Below are 13,295 nucleotides of genomic sequence, written 5' to 3'. Positions count from 1 at the left end.
CTGGCAGGTCTGTGTCTGCAGCACCTGAGTCACGCAGCCTCGCCGTGCGGGACAGGGGATGTGCACGGTGCTGGCTGACAGGGGCGGCGAGGAGCGCCCCGAATCCAGGGGACCCCCCGGAGCCAGCGCAGGGCAGCAGTCGGAGGAGTCCTGGCCTCCGGGGGTCGGGGAGGGAGGGCTCTAGGAGAGGGGATCCAAGTTTCATGTCAACTGGAAAAAAACAGATACAGTGCAGTGGGTACATTTGGTCCTCCATATACTTTGTGCGTTGGAAGCTGACGGCCACACGGTGGATGGAAGTCATAAGTCCCCAATAACATATAAGGAAGACCAATGCCTGTGCCAAAGTCTCTGCTTCCAAGCCAACTGGGTTATTGTCTACAGTCTATTTTACTGATGCTTCCTTTCAGCTGGGTTGGTCAAAGGGAAAGCAGCTTCCAGCCCCAGAGAGAGGACATACAAAATGAGAGGTAATCCCTCTTGCCGCTTCCTCAAAAGAAAAGTCTTCCCCCATGCCAAGGGTATTGCCTGACATGAAGTAATGAGTGGAATAATGGTAGCTGAAGCATCGCCGTTCCGCGTCAGAACCTTCGGCTGGGCGCTTGCTGGCGTTGGGCGGGCAAAGCTCTGCTGGAAGTGATGGTCAGAGGACACTGTGCTTAGATCAGATTGCTTTAACCCAGTTCTGTCTGTATGTAGCATCCATGATGTAAACACAGACTCCCAAAGCAGCAGCAACTTTAAGAAATGGGTTTCAAAAGCTTTCTCCAGATGTATGTTTTGAAGTTCCTAAAAGAAAGGCAAAATATATCCTGCCCGAGCAGATATAATCAGTTAGTGAAAATTCCTGGGAGCCAAAATTAATATTCAGTTGCGTAGTTGTAAATCCAGTGGAAAGGTCTCACCCATCCTAAACCAAAGCAACATTGCTCATGCCATACTTGCTTTTCTTTGTGGAGGGAATTTTTCTGAAAAGGTGACATAGAGAAGGGGAGAGTAAGACAAAATGGATATTCATTTTCTTCTCTCTGACCTACGAGGAGAGTTTTCTGGAGAAACGCAACATATTAAAGCTCTACAGCATTCATCCATTATGGAAAACCATAGGGTGGCAGTAGCCACCAAAAGAAACTGTATCATCACAGAACACCAGGACTTCCCTCTGAACTGTTGCTGTCTGCTCAAGTCCCACATCTGTGCTCAAGTTACAAGATGAGCACTCTCCCCCACAAAACAAACAAACAAACAAACAAACAAACAAATACCCCCAAAAAACAAAAAACCCAACAACAAAACCAAAATCCCCCCAAAACCCACCCACTCCCCCAAAAAAACAACCCACAAACCACCCAACAACCTTAGAAACCTAAGACTAACAAAGATGGCATCTCATAAAGAAAAGATTCACAGCCATACCATATAATGCCAATGCCATGAAAAAAAGCATGTATTATGAGAAATCTGTTTACACTTCAGACTTCTTAAGCATGAGGCGATTTTTATTGCATGGGGAAGAACAAGTCACAGAAATATTTTTTCCACTTGGTAAGAAAAGGAATGGTCTTTTCCAGAATATAATAGCCCTTCAGTCACATCAAAATGTCCATATTCTACAACATGTCTGTTCCTAAATATAATGCCATTAATTTCTCTGTGTGTCACTCTTCCCTTTATTTTCAGCATGTGTCAGACTTCTCAATGAAGGATGAAACTATATTAGACATTGACTTTCCAGAGACGACATTTTCTTGAATGACAATATTCTACATAGCCAACTGCAGTAACATTTATGAATTCATTTCCTCCCTAGAAGAGACTGACCTGAATTCTTGCACTTCTCAGTGCTTCCAGTAAATGTGGAAGCATGAGACACATGTAAGAGAGAGAAATGTGTCTCCTGAGTGAGTCTTACCATGAAATATATTTGCAAATGAAAAAAACAAAACAAAACAAACCCACCACCACCACCACCAAAAAAACAACAACACAAACCATGAAAAACCCCACCACAACTATTTACACATACTCTAAAACATATTCATGTAAATGTTAAGTGGAGACATTTCTATAGCTCAATATTTGGAATTTTCTTTGAGGAACTGAGTGACACTGAGCAATGCACAACCAGTTTTCCCTGCTGGATAAGGTACTATGAAAGGGAAGGTCCTATACTATTATTTTAAACAACAAAGCAATAAAATTGGATGTGAAGGCTGTTATCAGGAACCTAAGCCAAATTATTATTTTACTCACTAGTAGCAATCATTCTTCTTGCAAGCTTGAGTGCTGCCATGCAAAGTCATTGGGTTACCAGCTGTTTGACAATAAAAGAGTAAATGGAAGAAAGGACTTGTGGAAAAGAAAAACAAGTTTGAGGACAAATGCAGGGTACTCCAGTTACAGTCATGCTCTGAATCACTTCTGGAGGAGCCCTGTCCCTGTTGACCAGGGGTCCCTGGGAAGGTTAACCTGCCCAGCTACCATCTACCTTCCTGAGGAGGACATGAGAGACAGAAGCCACCAAGTTTTTCTAGTGCAGGTCACCATTTCATATTTTTCATATGATGTGATAATTGGGAAACAACAACAAGAAATCAATTTATAACAGAAAATTGTAATTGAAGACAGTTCAACACAGCCAAAATATGATCAATTTCTATCAGTTTAGTTGATGATTAAGTAAATGAACTAATTATTTCAAATATGCACTGTCATAAAAATTTTATTAAGCTTCTATTTATTTCTTTCACGTATTTTTCTGTTCTCCCTTATTATTTATAATAATCTCCACTATTTACAACTGGATGTACTAATTCATTATAGATCTTGCAGACCATGACAGCCACATTATACTGAAGTACATTGATGATAATCAGAATCTTACTATGAAATTGCAAAAAAAAAAAAAAGAATTAATAGATTAAGTAAATGTCTATGAAATACAATTGTAAGGAGCCATGATGTAGTTAAATTGGACTAGGCTGGAAACAGAGCCAGCACAAAGTTGTCATTATTTTTAAATTTGAAGCATGATTGCATTTTTAGTTAATGCAGTTGAAATATAAGTTTGATTCAATCAATATCACAGAATTCGTGAAAAAAAGGTCTTACTGTAGAAAAATATAAACAAAACTAAGACTGGACAAGACAAATGGACAAAATGTGAAAACTGTAATGAAATGAGTCTACTGTTAGTTCCCCAGTAGCAAGCAAGAGTCCACTATATGAGATGCTGCGTACACACAGGTGTGCTTCATCCGCCTTCCCTCACCCCAGTTCTTCAATTCTTTGTGAAATTCTGAGGAATGTGGTTTCTCCCATTGAAAAAAATGGAAAAGTTCTTTGTACGTTATATTTACCAAGGAAAGAAAAACTAGGGAACCCAAGATTGGGGTGTCCTGAGAAGACACATGACACAGTAGAAAAACCAGGTGAGCGCTAATTGCATTGCCTCATTAGTAATCCACAGCACAACCCATGCTACATGGTTGAGTCACAGCCTTCCCTGGGAGTGAGGAGAGGGGGTAAAGCGTACAGGTTTGTGTACATTAAAATAGGCTATGAGTTTCTCTTTTTAGAAGGAAGGGGTGTTGGGAAGGGGAGTTTGCAGTGACATGGCTGTGGAGCTGGAACTGGACCATTTTACCATGTGTAGACTCCAAGTGCAGCCCCATGTCACACACAGCTCCTCTCTCAGTTCTGAGCCACACAGATGCACCTTCCCTCAGAAATCCTCATGTTTCCTTTCGCTGTAAGTTGAGACCCTGGAGCACACCAGCTTGTATGTTCTCATTGTCTTCTTGGTCCTCCAGTCCACCCACAGGTGCTCAAACGATTTCAAAGCAGCATCCCTCTTGACAAGCTTCTGATACTACAAGTTACACCGTTCCTTGACCTTTCCAGGTTCAGGCAGTTCCAGCACAGAATCTGCCAATTCTCTTTTGGACACTGAGGTGGAGCTGGGCTCCTTCCATGGGGTGTCCCTCAGATTCCCACCAACAGAGACATTCAAGCCTGTCTTGTTCCAGCTCCCTCCAGAGACATCTTTCCTGTCCCTTTTTCTGCTCCTCTCTCAAATTCCTTCCACTTTTCCCTGTTTTCCAAAGCTCTCCTTAGTGCTGCCATGTTGAGCAACCTGCTTAGCATTGCCTCAGTGGCAAAAGGCATTCCTTCAAATGCGATCATACTGACTAAGCATATTGGGTGCAAACAGACAGGTTTGGGCAGCGGGACTGGAAGGTGCCTGCAGGGAGGTGGCTGTGGGCTGCCCGGTGCCAGCCCCATCCCCTTGCAGCTGTCTCTGCCCTGCTGTGAGCGGCCCCCCGCCTCCCAGAGCCTCGGCGCTTGCCTCCCGCGTGGTTGAAATAAATAAAGTGAAAATTCCCCAGCTCAGGATTGTTCTGCGCACGATGCTACAAGAACACACATATAATGCAAGTGGAACCGTTCCAGTCAGTCACCTCCTCCAACCAGCCTCATAAACTTCCAGACCCGAAGTACCTGTTCTCACAGGGGGCAAACCCTTAGAAACCGTCACCCTTTGCTTTCGATTCCACTTCTCCTCTAAATCAGGAGTGGATCCCATACATCCTTTGCCCAAATGTCAGCCACCCCAGCATCTTCTTCTAGCCACTGCTTATTTCATTAATGACCCAGGGGTGCCCTTGGGCTTCACCCCAGTTACTAATGCCAGAGGTATTAGCAATGCAAGATGGTGGAAAGAAGGATTACTCACCTGTTCCATCTGTAATTCATTCAAGTAGCTTTGTCAGTACTGATTCACATTTGTGGGATGCACATTTCTCAAGAGATACAAGATATTACATTCCCCTTATAAAAGGAGGCATCGCCTCAGCCTCTGTCCATACTTAGATTTTTAGTGCCCAGTTCTGAGGTAGTTGGAATGCATTTTTGATCTATCCTGAAAATTTGCTTCAATTCCAGTTACAGGTCAGTGATGTGTTTTTCTCATTCACAACTTGCCACTTCTGAGTGACTGTCACCTGCCAGCAAGACAGTGGCTTTGTAAAGAAAACGGATTAAAGAGTGAGAATGGTACTGAGCTCCTCAACAGGCATTTACTCTTTAGTTCAAGAAGAATGTAAATAGATGGACTGGGCTTCTTCCAGGTTCTTTACATACACACAGAAACTGAAAAAAAAAAAGGTCTTGGAATGACTTAGTCAACCATACAGAGTCCAGAGGGACAGGGAAATAAACACAGTACCTCCAAACTAGTTACAGCTCTTGGGTATAAGCTTCCATCATTCAAAAAGTGTAAATCTTTCCACTTGTAACCAGAAAGTGCAGAGAGATGGAAAAATGGGGAAATGCCCAAGCCACGTGTCTTCTCTTACGACATGGCTACCTGAGCCAGCAGAGACGAGCCAGCCTCCTCTGGCCTTGCTTCTGCTTCCTGGCACAGGAACACAAGGTTCATGAACGTTTTGGGAAATGCTGCTCCCAACATTTCTGCAATTTTCTATTCTTTATCCATCTCATTTATTTTGACTGAAGTTTTCTGACAATACGTCAATAATAAAAGTTAGTGTCAGCATAATGAGGCCCTCATCTTGTTGCAAGTCTTAAGCACTCCCATAATACAAATAATCAACAGATACAGGACAAAGAGTTTTCTTCAGCTACCGAAGAGTATGCCCTGAAATAACTAAATCTATCTAAATGGAAGAGGTGCCTTATTATCTATTTTAGCAATCTCTTCAGGAAAAAACAAAACAAAACAAAAAAACCACAAAACAAACAAACAAACATACAACCCAGATCTATAACATAGTTTTCTCTGAAACATCTGTGACTTTTATTTCATTACAAAGACTGTATGAACAGCCAATTTACAGGGGCGCTGTACAAGTACCACTAAACAACCTTACAAAGAAACGTAAAGCAATCTTCAGTTTCTAAGTCTCTGAAGTTATCAAATTGAGTTAGACTTAATCTGAAACCCAAGGGAAAAAAAGACACCTTTACATTTTTGTTTTGGTAAATTATATTATCTATCATCCAGGACACACTCTGTCTACTACCTCAATCAGTATTCCAACTGTTATTGAACAGCTAGTCTACATTTTTAAAATAAGGGTCCGCTTACTAAAATTTTCTGGGAGTAGTTGCATGTTTCACTTAATGCTCGCTTTTACTGATCTTCTCCTAAAATCACTTCAATTCTGAGATATGACCCACATATGATGGTGATTTATCCGGGGAAATCAGTAAACCCTCCCTCACATGCCATCAAAATCAATGAAAACATACTAAAAGGACTATAAGGGTTTTCAGATGATTCTGGCATTATTCAACCTAGTTTCTGTGCTCCACCAAAGTTTAATTGGGAGCCTACCATATCTATCATTTTCCTCATTTCTGTGGCTAACAAACTCCATTATTTTCATTATTTTTTAGTAAGAGACCATAACATATCTACCCCAAGAAGGCAAGGGATCTGCTTTAATAGGTCATCTTCTGAAGGTGTTTGCACTGATGATCTTTGAGGCATTCATGAATCAGCGGCCATTTAGTTGACCCTTCTGTCGGTCAGTGGAAGAGATTTTGTCACAATAGTTCATTCTCTGCTATTGATTCCAAGTTTAATAACTATGTTTTGCAATGGTTTTGTCTGCCCATTGTGAGCAGCTATAGCTTACCTGTTAGAAAGGAAACTCTGAGAGTGCAAGTGGCAGAAGTCTCCCGCAGAGTCTCACTGACTGACACAGGCAGATTTTAAATCAGATGCCTTAGCTATGCAGGAAGCAAAGAGGTTTTGTCATAGTGTCTGCAGTCTCATACAGCAGACTCAATCTCAGTGTATGCATTCTCATACGGCAGACTCAATCTCAGTGTATGCAAGCTTGATTAATTTTGACTGCCTCCATTCAGCTGCAGTCAAGTTTTTCTCTCCTAATTTTTTTTCATGCTACTTTGCAGACAAGATTGCCCAGAATCTGGACTGAGTTGTCTACTGCCATGGAAACAGAACAGTATTCTCAAGAGATAAACACTGCATATCTCCTCTGCTTGTGCTTAAGTCTTGCTTGCAAAAGTTAGAGGTGCTGGCACGGATTTCTGCTATAACCTGTAAACTGGACCGTTACCCTACCTGACAGGGGATAGCCAGATGGGAAATACCAGATCCATTGCTGGCAGCATCGTCAGCATTTCCTCCTTAGAGGCAGGGTGCCAGGGAACCTTAAAGATCCATGCAAGGTCATGCTGAGGTAGAGAAGTCTTGGCAGAAACAGCCTAACTAACTCTCAGTTAGTAGCCCATCTCAGTATAAGGAAAATAATATAAAGTTGAAAAACTGCAAGTTGATTTTTGGAGTCTCCGCCTGTCTTTGAAAAAGTCAGCTTATATACTTAAGTGCAGAGTTAAAACCACTTTCATCACATTGACTGTTACACTTAGTTGTCAAAGAACATGCCATGTCCATGCTAATCTTGTAAACATTTCATCAACATTTTATACCCTTGAGATGTTTTCCCAGTTTTTTGAACTGCAGTGCTCTAGTTGCTCTATACCTTCCTAAAAGGAAGAAAAGGGCTAGTTTGGAGCAGCAGGGGGAAGGTGTGGGCTCAGGGGTTGCTGTTGCTGCAGATGCTGCTAAGGGCCACTCTCGCTGAGCACACCTGGGTTTGGGAAAGCAGGTACCACACAGCCAACAAGACACCAACCGCTGGCCACGTACCTGTCCCATACCTGTCCCGTGCACACAGGATGTAAATGGAACTATGGAGAGATGTGTCTGGACCAGAGGAAACAGGGCAGCCTTGGAATCATAGAACCATTTTGGTTGGAAAATATGTTCAAGATCATCGAGTCCAGCCGTTAACTTAGCACTGTCAAGTCCACCTCTAAACCATGTCCTTAAGAACCTCATCATCTTGTCTAAGGGCTTGTGTACTTCTTGCATTAGGAACTTGGAACAGAGATAGTTGTTGGGTCCTGGACTGATCTGATCTGCCAAACTGCAGAAACTACAGTAGGGATTGACTTTTAACATCGGTGTCCTGTAGCAAGAGTGAATACCCTCCTAACTTTTGCTAGTCAGTTTAGCTATGGTAATTTCCCTATGCTTTTACATATTCATCAAGAGAAAGACACATGCCTTTAAAGGTCTGGGAGACCCTTCTTTTTCTGCAGAATAAGCAGACAGCCTAAAGATTGTAGCAGCACAGAGGTGCCTAAAGCATCTGCTTAAAGTTAAATAGCACACTCCTATCAGTGACTAACTGAGACCTTGCCACAACTGCCTGTGGCTCTGTTTCTTGAGACTGGGTTGCGGTAACACCTTCATGCCCCAACACCCTGAAAGCATGCAAGCTAAAATGACCTGAGAATTTTATACCTCCCTTAAGAAGATATTTTCACTTCAAGATCATAGCGAGCGCCCTGCAGCGTGGGCACGAGCTTACTGCAAGCCTCCAGTGGGAATTCAAGGTGTCAGTTTTGTACCCTTCAGCCTTCTCCTTAGCTGGCAATTCGGCAGTTAGCAGGACTGGCAGAGAGAGAGAAGTCAATCTGCCATTGCTGTAGCGAGGAACACCATTTAAGCCTGCAAGACAGCTCCTGGCAAGGCACGCAGGACATCCCTTACTGCCACTCCGTTTCACTCAGGTTCTCATCTGCTTTTTCTCAATATGGAGGTTAACGACAACAATACACACACAAAACCAACAACAACAAAATCTTTCCTATGACATTTTTTTAGTAAATGTTGACTGTCAAAATGGGAGAAGCATTCCCATATCATGCAATAATTATGTTTTATGTAACTTTATGCAGCCAAGAAGTATCACATGGGAGATTCAAAAGACTTGTCTAAAAAGGAATGGATTCTAAAGATCTTCTCTTCAGAAGTTGCCTAAACAAAGAAAATCCTCGTATTTTAAACTCGTACCCATCTAGAGTTCTGCCTGAGCATTCCTGCTAACCTGTGCAGAGATGAAGATTTGCTCTGACTTTTCTATAATCTTTCCATTCTACAAATCATTATCATTGATATTTGTTAAGCAAGAAGCAACCTGAGATGTTTGTGGTTACAGTAAATGTTAGCTGCTTGTATCATTAACATAACATTCCCTGTCTCCCATCCTTCTCTCTTCTCTCTCTTATACCTTTTACAACTCAGATTTTACATTTTCTGAGGCAAGGATTATATCCCAAAGTAATAGTTTGCATAGTGCCCAGCTCAGCCCGTGGCTCAATCAGTTTTCAGGAGCTTCAAAGCTAGAAAACACATTAATGAAACGCTAACTGACAAATGTCCAGCTCAAAAAGTTTCAGCATCAAAAGGAGAGGCACAGTGGAAGACAAAATGCAAAAAGAGATGCTCTGAGAGCAGAGCTGTTATCTCAAGCGTACCTTTAAGCTTCTTCCACTACTGTGACTGGAAGATTGCTACTCCTCCTCCAGAAAAGGAATTTCTAGTTTAAAAATCACACAGTATCATAATTAATGTGAATATTACACCAATCTTGGTGAAAGAAAAAAAAAAAAAAGATGACTACTTATCAGGTTCATTTACATTTTTTAATAACTCTTCTTAGGCTTTGAATATTAATTTTGAAAATTGCTTTGGAGGTTCCATGTGTCAGGTCCCATCCTACAGCCACCCGGACCTTCCTTTAGGCAAAACGTGTTCAAGAATACAGGCAGGCAAAAAGGCTTGTGGTTAATCATCTCTCCTGAAGGACAAACATCATCGTGTGCTGTTTTGGCAACAGGACATTCAGCTTCACAGTACAGAACTGGCATAGGGCACTTCCAGTAGCACAAAGTTAGGTCACCAGACTCCAATTACATTTTGTTAGATCACTAAATAGACATCTATCATTCCAATTTTTGTTTGATGCTTCTGAACATTTTCTGTCAGGTTAGATGTTAGGACCTGGCAATTAAAACTCAGTCTAAACTGAGCACTGCTGTGTTGTTATCATTCTGGGTAGGTTTCTTAAGTCTCAGAACCATCTTCTTCTACCTTTAAACTGCTCATAGATATGAGTTATGAATGCACAGCCTACATTAACTGCTGCCATCAAATACTCTCTACAGCCCAAGAGCACAAGTCAATCTAACAAGTTATCAAAAAGACTGTCTTTGAAGTAAAAGTGCAAAGGAACAGCTTGAAGTCCATGATTATTCAGAACTAATACAGCTACTTGTTTTTACTACTGCTTTCGTTTTAGTGAGAGAAAAATGCAATTAAGACAAAACGAATTCTAACAAGTTAGTGATCTTGACATAATCCTGACTAGTGTCTAAAGCAAGCTTATAGTCGGCTCCTTCATGGCAACAGGTAGCTCATAATTTTATGTATTATACATGGTAGTTAATTCACTGGGGAGGAGGGAGCAGAAATTAATACAGTAGTAAGTTAACAAGGGGGCTGAAGAAAAATCTCAGCTGGTAACAGCACTATTTCGCTATGTTTACTGAACAAAACCTTTCAGTTCACCAGGTTAGAGACAGCCTAATTTAAGTAAAAGAAGGAAAAACAGAACAGCAGGGAATAATTGAAGTCTTACAACTTGAACATTGTTGAAGAGAGGCAAGGTTTGGCTTCGGAATTACAGTAAAATAACTGTAGACTGAAGGTGGTTACCAGCACTTCTACACATCAGACAGAAGCAGGGATTAGTACACATATCAAAATCTAATAAAGATATGTTTCAGCTGAGACTAAAGATTTTCTGTATGACAACAAAAATAAGCAATAATAAAACCTATTCTAATAAATACCTGCATATATTATTATATTACATTACATTTATTAATTGCATAAGAGACCATGTACATACAGTGTCTGAAAAGAGCTGCTGTTAAACCCCTTACATTTGGGTTCAGCTTCCTTTTACCCTCCCCCTGCTTTTAAAAAAATACTAATAATTTTAAAAAGCACTGTTTGGGTCTATTCTATTTTCCATTATATAAATTCCATGCTGAAGCTGTGAATTTCACTGACATACATCCTATGAAGCACAGCTAGGAAGAAGAAATAATACTTCTAGTCTCAGGTAAAGCTGATGAGAGCATGTTAGTAATCTGAAAAGAAACATAAGCACAAAGCTCCCACACAACTGAGACACTCAAGGCCGGGTTTTCCAGCAGGAACATCTCCCCATATCTCATGGTGTGGCAGAGCTTCACTGTTCCTCAAGGGAAATGATGCAGGAAAAAGCAGTTCTCGAGAAGGAAATTTGTAGGTTAAAACTCATCACAACCTCAGCAATACTTAAAACATAAGGTTTCCACCCAGAAAAAACAACCAACCAGAAAGATACCAGAGAAACACACTGACAAAATCTGTAAAACAAGTACCTCACTGGCAAGAATTTAACCAGAGCATCATGCCTAGCGTAGGGCATCACATTCAACATAAGAAAAGCACCAACTGGAACTTACAGGGGAATAAGGAGAATGGACTAAACATGCCCAGTTAATGTAATTTTCCTAAACAGTTGTATTTAGCAGACTTCAGATCAAAGGGGATGTAGTAATAGTTTTCAAAGCTATTGCATAAGGAAAGGATGGGATAGTGGAAAGAGTCATCGGCTTAAACTGTAGCAAGAAAGATTCAGGTTAATCAGTAGGGAACAACTTCCAACATGAAGTGCAGTGAAGCAATAGAACAGATTACCTGGCAATATGGTTGAGTCTCCATCACAGACGAGAAGAGAGGAAGCACACTTTTTTTCCCAGGTAATGTAGGATAATGGAGTAGATAAGCTCATGAAATCTTTTCCAGACTGATTTCTTCTGACTGTATGTGAAAGACATACAGAGTTTTCACACGGACCTATACGACTGGGTAGGCTTTTCTTCATGGCCGGTGTTCCAGAAGGAAGAGTCAAAAGATATGAATGAACAAAAGATATTAATGAGTAGTGATGTCATCACAGATACTAGTTGCTTTTGTCTGTCCCATCTCCTATTCTCTCCTCCAGGGACTTTTGATGCTGGATGTTACTTCATATTTTGATTTATTTCAGAAGAGTCTTTAGCATTATGGCTGTTACTGAAGAAGCTAATTTCCAAGAAGGATGTTCCCAAAAGAAGAGAGTTTGGAAGCATATCAAGATAAAATTGGAAAGAGAACTTAGAAATCATGTAGTCTGAAATAAGGGGTAAGGTATCAGAAAAGAAACATCAGGAATATGGAAAGTTAATTATCTGGCATTGACAACTGATTCCCTTCTTGCTGTCTTGGTTTTAATGAATAAACAAACAAACTTTTCTCAGTGCTTATTTCCCTGTGGTTACTTGGATCTATGGAACAATAATACCTAGAACAAATATTTCTCAAAAGCATATTAAACCCATAAAAAGCAGAATGTTATAACTTGGTTTAAACCGTGTTGCTATATTGGGCACTTCAAAAATGCTGGTTTTAAAGGAAAAAAACCTAAAGTTAAATTGTAGCATTGATGTGACCTCTCTTTCTTTTCCCTTTGGTCAGGAAACACTGAGAAAGGAAAAGAATTCGAGAATGTCGAGTGGATGAAAACAACGGCAGTGTTCACAACTGAAACCTGCGGTTAATCACTAGCATCTGCAAGGCAAATACTATTGTCAAAAGAAATTACTTCATGCGAATAATTTTACCAGTGCAGGATTTAATTCATGCCAAGACAAATCATTCCAGAATTAGTCAGAGTCATTAAGTGTTCACTTACTTGACAAGAGGGTGTAAGACAAGGCAATATCGCTTTAAGATCCATCCCCAAAGCTGCTATTCTAGCTTCCACTGATTTTATCCAGCGCTTCCCTATAACAGCCTGGGGCTTCCCCACATGAAGTGTAAAGCAGGTATCATCCATGGCATGCTCCTTACCAAGCCAGTTTTGTGAGGACCTTGGCCAAAACGCAAAATAAGAACATGAGCAGAATTACCAACAATCATCCTACAAATTGGATAGGAAAAACCAGGAGGTGTCTATAGAATAGAGCCCTTTTGAACCTGAATTAATCAGTTCCTGCCAAGTTTCCCTCCCAACTTACAACCAAATGTGAGAAATGGCGTAAAATAGAAATATGGGGAAAAGATGGGGAAGAAGACCCACAAATCCCTGCTGCAAAGGGTCTTGAAAAATTGCTATGAAGAGCAGCTTTTCCACGAGACAGACAGTCCTTGTGCCCTAGCTTGGCACACTGATAGGTAACTGCAAGATCTCCCAAGCGTCTCCCAACAAGGGCTATGGAAGGAGCCCATCATTACAGCAGTTACCCCAGAGCCCAGCAGACACCAGCTCTGGGAACAACGCAGGCACCTTCGCCTCTCC

Source organism: Caloenas nicobarica, chromosome 1 (assembly GCF_036013445.1).
Source record: "Caloenas nicobarica isolate bCalNic1 chromosome 1, bCalNic1.hap1, whole genome shotgun sequence".
Taxonomy (NCBI): domain Eukaryota; kingdom Metazoa; phylum Chordata; class Aves; order Columbiformes; family Columbidae; genus Caloenas; species Caloenas nicobarica.
Note: the sequence above shows the minus strand (reverse complement) of the source record.